This window comes from Dermacentor silvarum, chromosome 4 (genome assembly GCF_013339745.2).
Source record: "Dermacentor silvarum isolate Dsil-2018 chromosome 4, BIME_Dsil_1.4, whole genome shotgun sequence".
Taxonomy (NCBI): domain Eukaryota; kingdom Metazoa; phylum Arthropoda; class Arachnida; order Ixodida; family Ixodidae; genus Dermacentor; species Dermacentor silvarum.
The window spans coordinates 65186705-65204354 of NC_051157.2; positions in this window are offsets into that span (position 1 = coordinate 65186705).

Here is a 17650-nt window from a genome sequence, read left to right on the forward strand (position 1 = left end):
GTAAGTTCGTGTTACTTGAACGGCAATGTCGACATGGTAACAGCCGCCGACATACGATTAAGACACATATATGGCGCCTTATATTTGGTAAGAACCCACCGCCGTAACCCAGTGGCTAGGGCGTTGCTAGCATTGCGCTGCTAAGCTCGAGGTGACGCTTTTAATACCAGGCGCGGCGGTGGCATTCGGATGGGGCGAAATGCAAAAACGGCCGCACCTAGTTTTATGCCGTCCTCGACTGCGATTCCCTGCCGTGGCACCCATTCTGTAACTCTAATAGTCTACCGGTTATCGACCCTTCGCATTACATGGCCTGTCCAGCTCCATTTTTTTTTTTCTCTTAAAGTCAACTAGAATATCGGCTGTCCCCGTTTGCTGTCTGGTCCAAACCACTCTCTTCCGGCCTTTTAACGTTATGTCTAACATTTTTCGTTACATCGCTCTTTGCGCGGTCATTAACTTGTTCTCGAGCTTCTTTGGTGACCCTCAAGTTTCTGCCCATATTTTAGCACCTGTAGAATGTGATCATTGTACACTTTTCTTTTCAACGACAGTGGTAAGCTTCCAATCAGGATTTGGCAATGCCTGCCGTATGCACTCCAACCCACATTTATTCTTCTGTAAACTTGCTTCTCATTATCAGGGTTCCCTGTGAGTATCTGATCTAGATAAACGGCACTGCTGTACAGACTCTAGAGGCTGACTGGCGATCATGAATTATTGTTCGCTTTACAAGCTATCGAATATTACCTTTGTCTTCTCCATCATTATCATCAGCCTATATTTATGTCCACTGCAGGACGAAGGCCTCTTCCTGCGATCTCCAATTACCCCTGTCTTGCGCTAGCGTATTCCAACTTGCGCCTGCAAATTTCCTAACTTCATCACCCCACCTGGTTTTCTGCCGTCCTGGACTGCACTTCCCTTCTCTTGGTATCGATTCTGTAACCTTAATGGTCCACCGGTTATCCATCCTACGCATTACATGACCTGTCCAGCTCCATTTCTTCCGCTTAATGTCAACTAGAATATCCGCTATCCCCGTTTGTTCTCTGATCCACACCGCTCTCCTCCTGTCTCTTAACGTTAGTCCTAAGATTTTTCGTTCCATCGCTCTTCGTGCGGTCCTTAACTTGTTCTCCAGCTTCTTTGTTAACTTCTAAGTTTCTGCCCCATATGTTATCACCGGTAGAATGCAATGATTGTACACTTTTCTTTTAAACGACAGTGGTAAGCTCCCAGCGAGGATTTGGCAATGCCATGCCGTATGCACTCCAACCTAATTTTATTCTTCTGTAGATTTCTTTCTCATGATCAGGGTCCCCTGTGAGTAATTGACCTAGATAAAAGTACGCCTTTACAGACTCTAGAGGCTGACTGGCGATCCTGAATTCTTGTTCCATTGCCAGGTTATTGAACATTATCTTTGTCTTCTGCATATTCATCTCCAACCCAATTCCTACACTTTCTCGATTAAGGTCCTCAATCATTTGTTGTAATTTGTCTCTATTGTTGGTAAATAGGGCTATGTCATCTGCAAACCGAAGGTTGCTGAGATATTCGCCGCTAATTCTCACTCCTAAGCCTTCCCACTCTAAGAGCTTGAATACTTATTCTAAACATGCAGTGAATAGCATTGAAGAGATTGCGTCTCCTTGCCTGACCCCTTTCTTGATAGGTAATTTTCTACTTTTCTTGTGGAGAACCAAGGTAGCTGTGGAATCCTAGTAGATATTTGTTAAGATATTCACGTATGGCTCCTGTACTCCTTGATTACGCAATGCCTCTATGACTGCTGTATCTCTACTGAATCAAGTGCATTTTCGTTATCAATGAAAGCCATATAGAGAGGTTGACTGTACTCTGCAGATTTCTTAACTGCCTGATTGATGACATGGATGTAATCCATTGTAGAATATCCCGTCCTGAAGCTAGCCTGTTCTCTTGGTTGATTGAAGTCAAGTGTTGCCCTGCTTCTGTTGGAAATTATCTTGGTGTCCATCTTTACCGATAAATATTGAACCATACTCGAGCAGACGCCGCCACAGACCATGAAGTCACGGCATGCTCGTGCAGGAACTTCGAGACAACGTCGACATCCGTCTATCGCGTCTTTTCTGACTTAGCTAAAGTCTCTTCTCACGGTAAGAGTGACTTTTGCATGGTATGAGAGTGTCTAAGAGTGGCTCACGGCGTCGTTTCTTTTCTATTTTCTTCTTATTTTTTGGGTATTCTAAAAGGGCAATCAACTAATACAGCTTAATATATCTTTTTTTTCGGTTTACTGTCCCTTAAACCTATGAGGAAGCAGTCAAGCTGGCCCCGAAACGTTGGATTCAATAGATACCACCTTTTAGTTGGAAACTTTAATAACGTCACAAATAACCACTTCTGTTGAGAAGTGACGGGTTTGCGGTATGTCTAAAGTTATTTAATAAATAATTAATTCTTGTGTAATATTTTTCCTCCAGCGTTTTCTGAATACAAACTTCGCTAACGCGAGCTCTTGCGGGAGCTGTTTTCTTGATGTGCGCGGCCTGCATGGGGATAAATGAGAAGATGGGAAGAACAAAAGAAAACGTCAAGGCGACACTGTGCACTCCGTCACTGATTAAAAAGCGAAGCGACGACTTGCTTCGAGTAATCGGTTCTAATTCCCTATATACGCCAGGATTACCATCATTCGTACCTCTGAGAGTTGGTTGAACCGCTGTTGCACATTTTGCCACGCGGCAAAACATTCTCTTCTTGCAAATAAAAACCTTGCTTCAGCTCGTTTTAAAACTACAGCACGAAAGGTTGCAAACACAAAGCCACGAGTACATGCTTGAACGCAGTGTTCACGCCAGAACTAACGTTTTTCTACATGACACTCCGAACTGATCAGAGCAGCCGATATCTGGTAAAAAAAGAAAACCAGTGAATGTTGTGAAATGCGCTGACCCAAAAAACAAAGAAAAGTGTGTTTATTTTGACTGTTCGAAGCACTTCGAATGCGTTGAACGTGATATTGTTGCGTGCATGCGGTGGCGTTGTTCCATTAATTGTTTTTTCGATCTTATATTGTGGAGATGTCAATTTGGTGTTTTCTTCAAAACCTTCCTTTTCGGTGCTTTTTATAGGCACGAATTTCGCCAGGCGCGCATCGTGAAACAAGTGTATATATTAAATATACACACACGTCTCATGATGCGCAGACTTTGTTCTAGGATCAATTTTTAACACGAAAGTGTTTTATGCCGGGCTCCAAGATCAACTTCCTGTAACGGATTGGACGCGTAAAAAATACTTTGTCTTGACAGCAATGGCGCCGCCATTTACGAGCGGAGAAACGAAGTATTGAATCATATGACACTAATGAGCTCCGACAGAGAGCGCTTCGGTAGTCTGAGCGCAACGGAGGCTCCATGGAGGAAGGAAAAAAACTGCGGAGGGGCCCTGACTTCACTCTCTGTGAAGCTAAGTGACGTCGGAAGTTGGCGTTACTCCGCCATCTTGTCGTGGCAGATTCTCCTCTCTTGTTTTACATATCTCGCGAAAATGCGCCGAGCTGCGCGCGACCGGGCTGCTCGGACGCACGTGCTCCGCAGTGAACCTAAATCAAAGGGTGTAATCGTGATGAGTCATCTCATTACCGTTGCCGAAGTGAAGTTGAAAGAAGCTCATAATGATCTTCGCAAATTGTACCGTGTGGTTGAATCCGCCGCTTTTGCCGGCTTTTATGAAAAAAAATGTGGTTGATCCCTCTTATATAGGAATCGGTATAGAACACGAAAGTGAAACGTGTCTTCACAGAAGTAGTGTAATGTTTTATTGCACATTGATATATAATGTCTATTGGTGTTTTGTGGCTAAAGCGCCCTTAGGCGTTGATGCACCCACGCTGACGCCTGGTGGCACGTCTCCTCCATCACGACTACCAACGTCGATGACCATGAGCAACCGTCGTGCATATGGAAGCTGCACTACGCTGCACACGCTAGCACAACGCGAAAGACGAAGCACGTAACTGACACACTAATACAACGCGCAAGACAAAGCACGTAACTGAATCGTCACCGAGTCAAATCAGCGCGTACAGCGCGTCGTAATTGCAGCCTCCGCGATCAACTTCAGAAACATTTTCAGAGCTAATTGCGGAGGCCACGCTCCGCTGTGCTGAGTACGGTGAACGCCACCTAAGTGGCGTTGGTAGTGCTTCTTGATGCCAGCGTCCCTTCGAATGCTGGCATCGAGGCGTCGTAGTGCTGAGACCACCGAAGCGTTCACTGTCGGTGCGCGTTAGTGTCATAATGCAGTACTTCTCTTTTCTGCTCGTAGGCGGCGGCACCGCCCCGAGCAAGAGCGCGGGTACACGGAGGAGTGTTAGATATATAAGGCGCGTCTGTGTAGCTCTCTGCAAATGCGTTTGTGGCGCAATGGGTTAAACGCTCGGCGATCTATCGTCGCGGACCGAGAGGTCGTGGGTTCGATTTCCAAATTTTGCATGTTTGTGGAACTTTTTCTTCTGGTTTCTTTCTTTGTATTATGTTCTATGACGTATTTCCGTGACGGAAATACGTCAGTGAAGTCTTGGTGGACCCCGGCATAAAACACTTTCGTGTTAAAAAAAAAGATGCCTTATCAGCCCAGCCAACTGGACTGTTCTCATAACCGCAAGTACGGGCCGCTGCCCAGTTCTTGCGTCTTTCTAAAAAGAACACCTTTATCGCTCGCTTCTACTTGTTTTTCTCTGCTTGGACTTCCTGTGGCTCTCAGACTGACTTGTGAGCTAGACGCCCGGAGATTCGAAAAAAAAAAAGCCTACGCATTCTGACTGCACTGCAAGGATGAAATGGAGACACGCACGACACACCGACCCACTTAAAGTCCATCTGGAGTTTATGTTTATGAGCACAAACGCGTATATGCTGACTGTCGCTTGAGAAATCGTCGCACTTTATTGGACATATTTCAGGTCGCGCGCATCGCTACCACAGCGCGCCGGCGAGGAGGCAGAGAACATGATTTCTGACTCCGCGTTTAGATACACTGACTGCAGCCTGTGGTGCATTCTTCCCACGATAAGTGAAGCTTCACGGAACCAAAGCTTTGTGGTAGCCGGCGCATGGTGCCGAAAAGTACGCGCGTAGACCCGCCTACGTGCGACCATGGAACAGCCGGCTGATGTGTTCGCAGGCGTATACGTGCTGTGGAGCCTTGCTCACATCATGCAGCGCAAGCGCTAAACTTCCCTTTCCTGTGCTTCTCGCGTGCACAAATAAGATACGCCGGCGATAGGGAGGATTCGTTCCTTAATTACTCAAAGCAGCCACTTCTTTCCCATCCTCCCGGATGACGAGTCGACTGGCCATGACTGCTTTTTCCGCGTTTCTTTCCCAGCGAACGATGTGAGAAAGGCACCGTTTTTTTTTTTTTTTTCAGTTTTCGTTCCGCGCACGAGTTCTGTGGATGCTTGCCTATAGGTATCCGCTGATCCAATGCGGCAGTTGTGTGCCAGGATGCGAATAGCGCGGGCCCTAACTTGGGGCGGCCATCTCTTACCACCTGTAAGTAAATCCCCTTGTTTCGTGGGTATGTTATAACAGAGGCAGAACTAGAATTTATGATACACGCCATTCACGTAGCGACAAATATTCTATACCTATAGTATAACAGCAAAATATTGTAGTCGCACAGTATACCTTATCGTCTAATACATGCGCGTGATTCTCTATTATTGGGTTTTCGAGCGACACCGTTCGTCGGAAAAAGTGTATAGAGGCAATTTGGCTATGTCCCAATGTTGATCGAGAGTCTACAAAGGGGGCGCGTGTTTTTTCTGGATGAACATTGCGATCGCACGTCGCTCAGTAGAGACCGTTAGCTGGAACATGGAGTACCGCCGCTCTTGGTGAGAATCAATGCGTTGGTGACCTGAGCCAATCTTTCTGCTATGTGGTATGGTTCTTGAAATATATATATATATATATATATATATATATATATATATATATATATATATATATATATATATTCGGCTCTCTTTAAACTGGTAAGCAATGTTGATACCTGCGTGTGACCAGAATTTTAGCAGCGAATGAAATTTTAGAACACAAATTTACGCGCAATGAATCGACTTACGCAAACAAACAAACAAACAAGTTTTCAGCAGTATATGTATACTCACTATTCGGGTTTTCCAATTCTGACATGACTTAACAAACTATACATGTTTCTTATAAATTTTAATGGTGCATATCAACATGTTTCTCTGGTTGTTCGTGGCACCCAGAGCACAAATTGGTGTGAAGGAAAAATTTAGCAGCATACAAGTTTCTCAGATAGGCGAGAAGATTTCGTCCTGGTTAAAAGAAAGTTTCTTGCCGTATATTACCCAAACCTTGGAGAAAGATCACGCGCACAAGACGTCGCGCCGTTCCGCATGTTGTCGTCAGCCATAGATCACACTTCGCAGAAGTGAACCCGAATGTTGGGTGGAGATAAATAGATGCTTCTTTTCGGGCGGATTCTTATAGGTAGAGAAACCATTGATATGATAATACCAGCGAAAGTCGCCTCGAAATCTGCGTAAAGTGTTCTTAATGGCTATTCCTGAAACAGTACAGCTAGCTTATACAGCAACTTCAATATGGTCAAGATCGATCTGTGTTAAGAGAGATAGAAAAAGTTTACTAATAACGAGGGCGTAGAGGTCAGCCTTAGTCACATCTCTCAAGCCAGCTATTCTGCGCCATGTGAAAGGGAACAGGAAAGAAAGGGGAACAAGATGATTGACGATGAGGACAGAGGAATTGAAGAGAGGCACATATAACCGGGAGGGGCTATACTCCCAAGCCGTACTGTTCAGGACGTGAACTAAGGCCTGGGTGACTTGAGTGTTACGTTTACGGTACCGCTAAAGGTCCAGTATAACATTCTCTGAAAAGGCTTGGCTGTTGAGACAGGCAAGAGGCAGCAGCCTACTTCTATCGATCCACTGTCGATCTTGCATATAAAGGGGGGCAAGCATATAGTACATGGTCTGTAGATCCGGGCACATGCATAGCCTGACTGTCTAGACAGTCATTGCGTCACACGAAGTGCACGTCGCGAGGTGTAAACGCCTCCTCAGCCCAAGCCTGTGCAGAAGACCGGCAGTGATGTGCTGTGTACTCAATGCGTTCTTTGCGTGAGAACAGATGCAAGGAGACGTGGTGAGCGCCTGCTTGCGTGCCTTCGTCTAACCACAATGCAGCTTCTTGCTATTGAATGCCCTTTTTATTTTTGTTTTATTTCATTGTTTAGCTTGCGTACGAGCCGGCCATAACCTCCACTGAATTTTTTTATTTATGTGTGTTTTTAGGGGCGAAGCTCCTTAAAGCGGCACCCGTTCGTCCCTCGTCGTAGTAGTAGTGTGTAACCAGTCTCAGAAAAATGAGAAAAAAAAAATTCCGAAGTTGTGTCCGTAGCGCGGAATCGAACCAGGGACCCTTCGCTTCCGAGCGCGCGGCGTTAGCCCACTACGCCACGAAGCACACATAGACACAAGCACCACGATGGCAGTAAATACCCAACATTAACGAAAGGCCGCGTTTCTAGCGCGTTTCTAACGCGTTTGTGCTAGCGCGTTACGGCCCGTGTAAGAAGCTGGTGTAAGACGCTGTGGCCTCTCCGCCTTACCTTCAACGCGTTTCGAACGCGCTGCCCAAGGCGGTGGAAAGTCAAGTTCAAGTCGAGGAGCGTTTATGAATACGGGGGGTATACTCTCTCAGCAGTCATGTGATGGCGTCGGCAAACGCGGCGCACGTTCCGGCATGTGTAAATGGCTGCGTAAGACGCTGTGGCTGCTCCCCCTTACTAGAGAGTACTGCACGTCTCTAACGCGTTTGTGCTAGCGTCCCCTTAAGCGGGAGATCCGATGATTCCCTCCGGAGCTTCGCCCACTCATCATCATTCACCCCGTGGATATGCTGTGATTTTTTTTTTTCACAGCTGTTTAGTTGGAGCTCTGACCACACAAGAACAGAGGAAATAGCTAAATTAAGGAAACTTTATTAAGCTACACAGATTTTCAATATTGTATTATACAATTTCAAAGAGTGCGTAGCGCGTGCTCAAGTTACCGTGCTTCACACGAACGTTCCCTTCGAAATGTGCCAGCTGTTTCCCACACTTCAAAGTGTACATGAGTATAGTAGACTACATGTATGGCACTGCGCCCGGCTTCTTTCTTTCTTTCTTTCTTTCTTTCTTTCTTTCTTTCTTTCTTCTTTCTTTCTTTCCTTCCTGCTCTGCAGGGCAGTAAGCAAAGCGACGGACAGGTAGTGGTCGTCGTCAACGGACAGAACAATGATGTGGCTTGGCCTGAGAACTTTTGCAAAAGGCTGCACTTTCCACTCGTTATCAAAGAGTAGAGCCCTTCTGCGACGAGGTTTCCATCAACACAATGAAATGTTCTGAGGTTACCACCTTACAAGTTGGCAATCTCTCCGGCAAAGTGATGGTCAACGGCTCCTATGAAAGCAATGGTCAAGCGATGGTCACTGCGCAGCTTCTGTCGCATATTGCTGCCGGTAACGAGCGAGAGGAAACTATGAACCCGCTTGATAGGTCTACCGAACATCGGTTATTCAGTCATTTACTGAGGAACTTATAGAAACACCAGGCCAGAACAGACTGCTGCGTTACTCATTAGAGCTCTATTTGCATTTGTTTGCAGTAAAACGATTGATGACCGTACGAATACAGAACTCGAGCCGGTTGATACGGCACCACTTTAGAAATAGTTTATAAACAGTAGAGCGCAGCCCCTTATAGGGTTGTTGACCACTGGGTCCATAGACCGTAGTTACAGTAGGGAATTGGCCAAGAATTCGTCCCATCTATAGCTGGTAACGTGTTTTCTTTACTTTACGTCTTTTTTACACGAAAGAAGTAAACGGAAGAGGCGATCCGCAGTGCTTGCACCGCGCTGCGCTTTTCGCACGTCGACCTCAAGCTTGTGCTTTCACTGCAAATATATAGCACTCGATGTATGTCCTACAGAAAATGACAGGAACTCGCAACGCTATACAAAGACACACGGTTTGCTTTGTGCGTTATAAATTGCAAGCAGTATCCACGCGGTGCGCTTCCTGTCCGAAGCGCACGCGACGTCTTTCCGCCGTATACGATCGATGCCAACTGCATCGACTCGCGATATCAGCTCTGTATACACGCGTGCAACAGATCCAACGTGGCCGGTCACTACCGACCACTCGCGTCCGTTGCAAAGCCACTTAAGCCGAGACGGACTCGGCGCACGACGGCGGCGGCGCGGGAAGGATGCGACCTTGACCGCCAAATTACACCAGCACACTCCCGCCGACCGGGCGTCCGCTATACGGGACCGGGTCATTACCTATTCTCTCGCGCCACCGATGAGTTATGGCCTGAGCATTCCGGATTTTAATAGCGCCCGCTGGAATCGGTAAGGCGTACGTAGACAGGAGGGGGAGGGGAATGTTAGATGAGGCGAAGTGCTCTTCTTTCCGAGCAGTATATAGCCCTCACTTCCCCTGAATGCAAGACAGCCTGCTTCCGCTTAGGTAATCTAGTGTGTATGCTGGTAAGAGGGACGAGAACGTCCGCTTTTATTTATTTCTAATCTCCCTCTTTTCTTATTTCGGTGGGGCAGCGACGAAAAGAAGACGTACGCTTCGTGGTGCGTGTGTTGTGTGTGTAGTCGCCACCCGCCCTCCCCTCAGAACTAGGTCAATGGTAAGAGCCGCCACAGGCTGGAATTTCTGGAGGAGCCAGTCTGCGGGTCGCTGCCGCACCGTGTAGAGTGGCGTGCATGAAGAAGAAGCAGCGGCCGCGGCGGCCGACGCCACTGGAGGAGATGTGGGTCAGCCGTTCCCCGTGGATGCACCCGGCATCGCCTCCCGCGCCTCGCCTGCCGACGACGACGAGGACGACGAAGAAGACCCTGCGACGCCCCACCGCTTTGGTCGTCGCCGTTGCCGGGATTTAGCATCGGCACCCTTCGCCCCCTCTCCCACCCACCCTTCCCTCCCCCACTGCCACCTGCTGCTAGTAGTGCGGCTGCTAACTCCGCCGCTGGATCGCGGTGGACGGTTTCGACCATCGATTTCGGGAGTGTGACCAACCGACAACGGCCAAGGTCACCGTGTGACTCCCGCGTATAGTTGGCCGGAGTCGCACGGTGTTTGCTCCCGCTCCTTCGAGGTCCCGGGGTTTTTTTCTTTCAAGCCGCAGGTGAGATGACCTTTGCGAGACAATTCTTTTTCCTCGTTTTTCGGAGAGCCGAGCGCCCGTGACGCGTGCGTTCCTGCGCAACTTTCACCGACTCGTCCGTGTTGTGCCGTCGGCTCTGGGCCGTGATCGTGGGACAGCGATAACTCGTGTCTTGTTGAGGATTGTAGTGGGTCATTTCTGATTGTCAGCTCGTGCAGAAGTTAAAAGTAAATGTTTCATTGAATGTAGGGCTGAAACTTAGCTCGAGAAAGTTCATCCACATGGCTACGAGGTCACTGAAAGCGAAAGTGTTACTACCCTTCTCTAGGCCGTATTTGAATGAACTGTGCTTGCAGGGAACTGCAGAACTCTTGGCCGAGAGCCATGAAGAAGCGATAAGATAACCATATTCCGCGTAAACTTGGCGTGTCTGTGTGAGCCGCTTCGGCAAGGCGACAACGCCTCTTCACAGTCATTGAGCCGATCAAAACTTGTCCCTTCCCTCACCTACAAGTTCTCGGCGCTGCGCCATGCGCGCTCCCTCAAGTGTTGCAGGATTCAGCGTCATTTCCTGCTATAGATCACTATATATAAATTTACCTACGAATTCGTTTGCCCTGCACTGCTCTTGGCGAGCTTTAGGTCCTGGATGAGAAACGCCTGGCACTTGTTTACTTTTCTTAACCTTAACCTTCGTGCAGCAGAGGTATTTGTATATTCTCGCTCTCTGTCGCTCGAGAACCAATCATCACACGGATCCACTGTAGGACAACAGTTGTTGCCAGAGCGTATGCATTGACATTCATAACGGCGTAATTGCTGTTTGTACGCGCCTAAGTTTAATAATTTGCACTGTAGTACTGTTCATAGTTATTATCCTATTCTATTTGTCGATTTCGACCTGACAAGAAATATCAATTTGATATAACGGCCCTTTGCATGCCGGCAGCCAACAACACTATTGCGATATATTCACGACAGCCGCAGTTTTCTTCAGGAAACTTCATTCCCTAACTCCAATGACTTACTTGACTGTTTAGTGTCGTTGATGGGTGGTTTGCTTTTAGAAAGGTAAATCGTGGCCAAAGACGTTGGTGTTTCATAAGGCTTACACGCGAGACGAATTTCTTTTCTCTCGTGAGCTGCTTTACATCTTCCAACTTTTGATCACATACTTGCCTGGCCTAAATTGCAGCATTGATACGAATGTTATAACAACGTGCTTACTTTGTTTGCTCAAACAAGCAGTTTCTATCATACACTGTCCTGCTGCTGTTAAAACGGTTGTTCCCGAGTATGCCTATAGTCTTCGGCTTAATCAACTAATCGGCGACGTGGAACGGATGAATATTCCTTCATTCGTTGACTTTTCCTTTAATTCGTAACGGTGCATGTGCACCTGATAGCTGCTAAACAATATATAACCTGTCTTTACCAAACACCTGCTGTCAAAATCGCACGTGCTTCGTCTATATAGCTCGTTTCTTTGTACATTCCTTTCTTCGTGACTATGATTCTTTTTTCTAGTTACTTCTCCTTATTCTTAATTTCTACACCTTTGTTAGCTTTTCGAAAACAAAAGAAAACAGCCGTACTGCTCCACGAAAATTTATCAATCCAGAAACATGGCACCGTAAATGCGAAAACGCTCCGAATTCATCAGCGAGGTGACGGGTTTAATTTTGTCTTCGTTCCCTCGTAGGCTCAGGTTTCACTTTTCAATAAATTTGAAGCACAGTACGATGATTTTTGTGGTCTCGCTGCGTGTCCATAACAGTCGAATTGAGCGCCTGGATCGCCACAATGTGGCTACCTGTTGCCTTGAGACATGAAAGATTGCATGGTGACGGCAACAAGGACGACATCGGTGCATTTTAGCACAACGCGCTGCCGCTTTCATATATCGTCGTTACAGCGCTTTCCAGCTACCGCTTGCGCGCACTATGTAACATAGTTCAACTGCACCGAGCATGCGTACATAGGCAGTACCTGGCAAGAGCGGTAGCACTGCACCAAATCCGTATGACGGTATAAGGACAAAAGTTTGTGTTGAATGAGAAATACTAAACTAATGCTAGATGTGCACGCTCCGAACAGTATTGCTAATCGGCACGCTCCACATTTAAACACTCTCTAAACGTTCCTTTTTCTTCAAAAGCATAATGTTATATATGAAGTTATATAAAGTCAGAACTGAAGGCGGAACTCAATTCCTCGCTTTCTTTCGCTCGCCAAAACCCTGTAACGCACGGCGTCATTAAATAAATCAAAGTCTACAAAGGTTCCCAAACATAAGTTTATCGTACTTCGGTATGTAATGAAGCCATATTTAAAGCATTATATGTTAAATTTATTTGAGGTAGTCGATCGATCGTTTCCTATCTCGAAGGTTTAGCTGGTTCAGGAATTTGGAAGGACATTTAGGTCATTATGTATGACAGTACTTCTTGCTTTCCTTCAGTGCTCACTCAGACGCCGAATTCCTGCTCACTGTCGTTAAAAGGAGCAATAAAAAATAATGCTAAATAAAGAATATTAGGTTTAGGTGGATCAGTAAATTACGCTTCTGCAATATAGCAGAATGACCATGCATTCTTACCGCGAGAGCAGGCAATGGTAAGCCCGAGACAGCGCAACAACAAGACTGGTGGTGACGCAGCTATGAAGTTCCCGCACTAGATAGCTATGGCCATTTGGATTTCGACACCGTCAACACGGATGTTAGCTCACTTTTTATCTGTAAAGAATGAGTACGTTGCATTTCAAGGGAACCAAGGACTCTATCTAGCAAGTTTCGAAAACTTTTTTTTTTGTGCGAAAATTGTCCAAATACAAGTACATACTTTGCGATTCGTGACGTCACGTTGTAATACCGAGACTAAGGTTTACGCACAAAAAGGGAAGAAAGTTCCATCTTCATTTTGTTAGGAAATAATCGAGCTTTTCTCGACGATCTGAAAGTTCGCAGAAGTTCTGAAAGAATGCTTTACCAGCCTAAACTGATTTACTGTGCCTCTTTAGCGTCACTTTACCTCTGGCCAATGAGTTTATTTTAGGGTCTTCTTGACTGACGAAGCTTGCATATACCGTTCACAGCCGGGGCAAACCTGGCTTGAGCGATGCACGCACAAAAGCGCGTCTGCCAGTCGATCCGCGCTTGCGCCTCTCCACGCATCAGTCCACGTCTCTCCCGTTGCCGTACTGTACACGCGGCTAGGTGCGCCCGCGTCATGGTTTTACGTAACCCGGTTAAAGCCCGAGGCGGCTAGCGAGACGAGCGCCGAAAAGGCCGCAGGGGAAAAAATACAAAGAAAGAGGAACCGGCGCCGACTGGCAATCACAGGCGGCGCTCGAATGAGGTCACAGTCGTCGTCCAGAAACAATTTGAGGCAGGCCGTCTCTGATCCCTGCCAGGTTGACAGGGTGCCCCGAAATTCTGCAGCGTGGCATCACTGTCTCCTCGCATGCGTATATTCAACTCCTTGCTTTTACTTTCATGTTTTTTTTTTCCTTCTGTAGCTGGTTGTGAACCTATATTGTTGAAGGAAAGGTGGAGGCCTACTTATTTCTGTTTCGTGGCGCCCTTGAGGAGCGAATCTTATCTTCTTTTTTTTTTTTTCTTTTTTTGCGTCTATTTATGTGTAGGTGGGCGGAATGGGGAAGGGGCAGGTTCGGGGGACGCTGAGAAAGTTCTAAAGACAGTCAGTGTAACTTGCCTTTATAAAAGTCGTAATAGAAAATATGTTGTTTTCGTTTTCATTATTTATTGCCTTCAGTTGACATTCTGTTTAGGTACAACCGAATACCATGCACTACTTTTGCAAGCGCAGTGCTTTTAGCGATACCTTGTGTGGAGTACATGCACGTCTACACACGCGCGCACTGATATTGGCACCACGCAAACGAAAGTTCGGCCAACTGAGATGCGAATCTGCGAAAACGGATTCGTTTGTATTGCTAAGGCCACGTCCTAGATAATGATCGTGAAATTATCAACCGCAGCGCTCAACGTAGATCGAGGCTGGCCATCTTTCTTCTATATCAAATGTTCTGGCGAACAATTTTCCATATTCACAACAAGTTGTACAATATAAACTCCTACTACCCTACCCCAGTAGCATGCTGCGCTTGCTCCGTACAAAAGCTGTAACCCTTACAGCGTGCAAGGTCACAGGGAGGTGGTTTCAGTCATTCAGTCAGTCATAAAACTTTATTATCGGTACTGGGAGTGATGGGTTCTGCGACCCCACCAGATGGCCCTCAGTCGGTGCTGAAGGCGACTTCTTGGGCTCGTGCTGTGACCCGGACTTGTACTTCCGGAGCAGAGCTGGCCTGCAGAGTCTCCACAGTAATGCCGTTTTTAGCGGCGAAGTCACTCTTGCAGAGCTCAGACACACACGCGCGCACATGCACACACACGTATACGCACACAGCACGCATTCACGCAAACTTGTGTCATGAGAAAAGCCGTATCATACAGGCTCCGGGATAATTCTGACAACCTAGGGCTTTTTAACATGCACCACCTTTTTTTTTCGTATTGATAATCCGGACGTCGCAATCTCGTTGCCGCCATTCCGTGAACAGCAATTCAGGTTGCGCTGCCAACTGGAAGCCGCGCCACTGAAGGCTTTAAAGCAGTGCAGACACAAAATTTTAGGGAAGTGTTTGCTTGTATATCATGTAGGAGGACAGGTAGCGTTATATGATTTCGCGTCCTTTTACACAATAACATGCATGACCCAAATATTCCTGCAACAAGTAGCTTTGTTTGTTTGTTTTGGTAGACGCGCCAGCGGTGACAATAACTGCGGAAACTGTGTGCACCAGTACGACGTGCAGAACATCAATCCCCCAGTTTGTGGGGCACATTCTCACGCGTGCTTATTCCTCCAGACCATGTGACGTCGTCAATTACGGGCACGCTAAGTCAAGGATTACGCGTCAGCCATGAATGCTCATATACATGGATCCGCAGCTAAGTTACCCCAGCTAGGCTGACTTAAAGCTCCGATAAGCCATCTCGATAAGCTTATCTACGATACTTATCAGCAGCACTCCACGAAGTGAAACAAAGTCGTGCACACAGGGACATGTGAAGTCACGTAGCTTTCGATCTACTTATGAATGGAACAGTAAAGTTTCGTTCGTGGTTCTTCTTGACCACCGCTTCGTTGAAGCACTGAAGCCCAGTCCGATGAGAAATCAAAAACATACCCGGCTCGTTACACCAGAGGTGCGACCGCCAGAGACGGGGTTCTTGGTGATTGTGACTGTAGAAACTGGAGGAGGCTTGAAGTTGTAACACGAACTCAGCTTTATATATATATTACTTTACATTAAGACGTCCCATGCAAACTTGTCCCACTCAGAGGAGCCGAAGATTCATTGCACGTGACCTTAGACCCGAACCCTGGACAATCGTTCCGGGCGTCGTTTTAAAGGCGCGGGTGTCAGTCCAACGAGTCACAAACAACACATAGTAAATGCACTGAAATGTAGCTGTTCCGTTTCGTGCCCACGGGGTCGTACCTGGTCGGCGACCCCAAGGAGGCTGAAAAAAAAAAAAAAACTTTTTTTTTTCAACTTTCTTGGGCGTCCCACCCGCCAATATACCGACAATGCAACGACTCTCTCCCACATTCCAAACGTCAAACGTGGGAAAAACAAACAAGGTTAATCCATACAATGCAATAGGGGGCCCCGCGCTCCTTCTATTCTTCCTCGCGTCCGGTGGCAACTCCTTTCTAACCCATCCGGCGCCGATGTGTCGCGGATGCAGAAATCCTGGGAGGATAAGCGGGGATTTTACGCCCGTGCGGAGGTGGCCGCTTCAAAGCGACGCGCCACAGCGAACTAGCTCGGGCTTTTGTTCCTAACGAGCGCGGGTCATTCAGACGGTGTGTTCAACCCTCCCAGTTTTCTACGAAAAGCTCCGACCTTGAGAACGCTCCCGCATCCCGTGTTTTCATTTAGACACACACCTGCATCTTCAACCAGCCGGTACCCGTCTAGACGTGCGCGGTCGTCGTCGCTGGGCTGCAGGCTCACTTCACTTTGATCCCCTACAGGCACCAGACTAAGCAGGCTGCCTACTGACGAGAAAGATTTTAAAGCCGGAGTCGCATTATTATACCTGAGTAGAGACGACAAGCGAAGCCTATATGGCTTTCACAAACTTGAACAGCTCCAATATACAATACATTCTAAAGTCATCGAACGCCAAGTCATCCATCTCTGCCAATGAGCGGTTAATTGGCAGCCGAGCAGACGTGGTGGAAGTCCGGTCATGACGTCCCAGCGAGCAGGCGCGGGAGCTTCCAAGGAGGCGTTGGGACCCGTGTTTAGTTTCACTGTCTTTTCTCGCTAACCCAACCTTCTCGTCCAATAAGAGTGACTTCTTTATTGGTATTGTGGAAAAGTAAAAAGAAAAAGAAAATGAGATTATGTGATTTTACGTACCAGAACTGCGATCTGATTATGAGGCACGCTGTAGTGGGATACTCCGGATTAATACTTCGACCACCTGGGGTTCTTTAACGTGCACCCAATGTGCGCTACACGGGCGTCTTCGCATTTCGCCTCCATTGAAATGCAGCCGCCGCGGCCGGCGGTTTCATCCCGCAACGTCGTGCTTAGCAGCGCAAAGCCAAAGCCTCTAAGCAACCACGGCGGGTTGTAGAAAAGTAGTTTGCTAATACAGCTCGATTATTTTTCTCCTGAGTGACCCCTTACAGTGACTGCCCAGCGAATTCAAAATTGACTGGAAGTTACTGAAAGAAATATTAGCATTGACAATACAAAAAAAAAAACATGTAAATACGCAGTATTTGCGACGTGCACAAAAGCGGTGTATGGTTCGCATTTGATGTGTATAATAATGCCTTTTTTCCAAAAGTTGGGAGTCAATGACATGAACAAAGCCAAAGGCTATGAGGCAAGGTACTTACCTTGCCAGGCCAGAAACTGTTTTTTTTTTTTTTTTCTACTTCTTCTTTTTCGCTACAGCGGGAGAAGAGCTTAGCACAGACACGTGCAACTGTCGGAAAGGAGACAACTGCAACATACCACACGTTATTCACGCGCGTTTCACCAGAAGGGTCGAACGAGGTCCCCCGCCACTCGCTCTGATTCTACCCGCGCCGACGCTCCCTCAGCTCGACCCGCTGACGTGTCATTTGTCGTACCACGTGTCCTTCCTTTCTACCTTTCTTTCCCCTTACCCTTTGGGTTATCACCTCGTGGAACCGGCGCGTCACCCCTGTTTCTTTTTTACTTGAATGCATTCAGGGCCTGACTCGCTAGGGTGCCTCGATGTCAGCGCCGCATCGAAGCCCCCTATGACTGGCCTTCGCTCCTTAGGGCCACAAAAAAAGAAGAAAAAAACGAAAAAGAAAGCAGATAATGACAGCAGTAAAAGGACTGTCTGTTC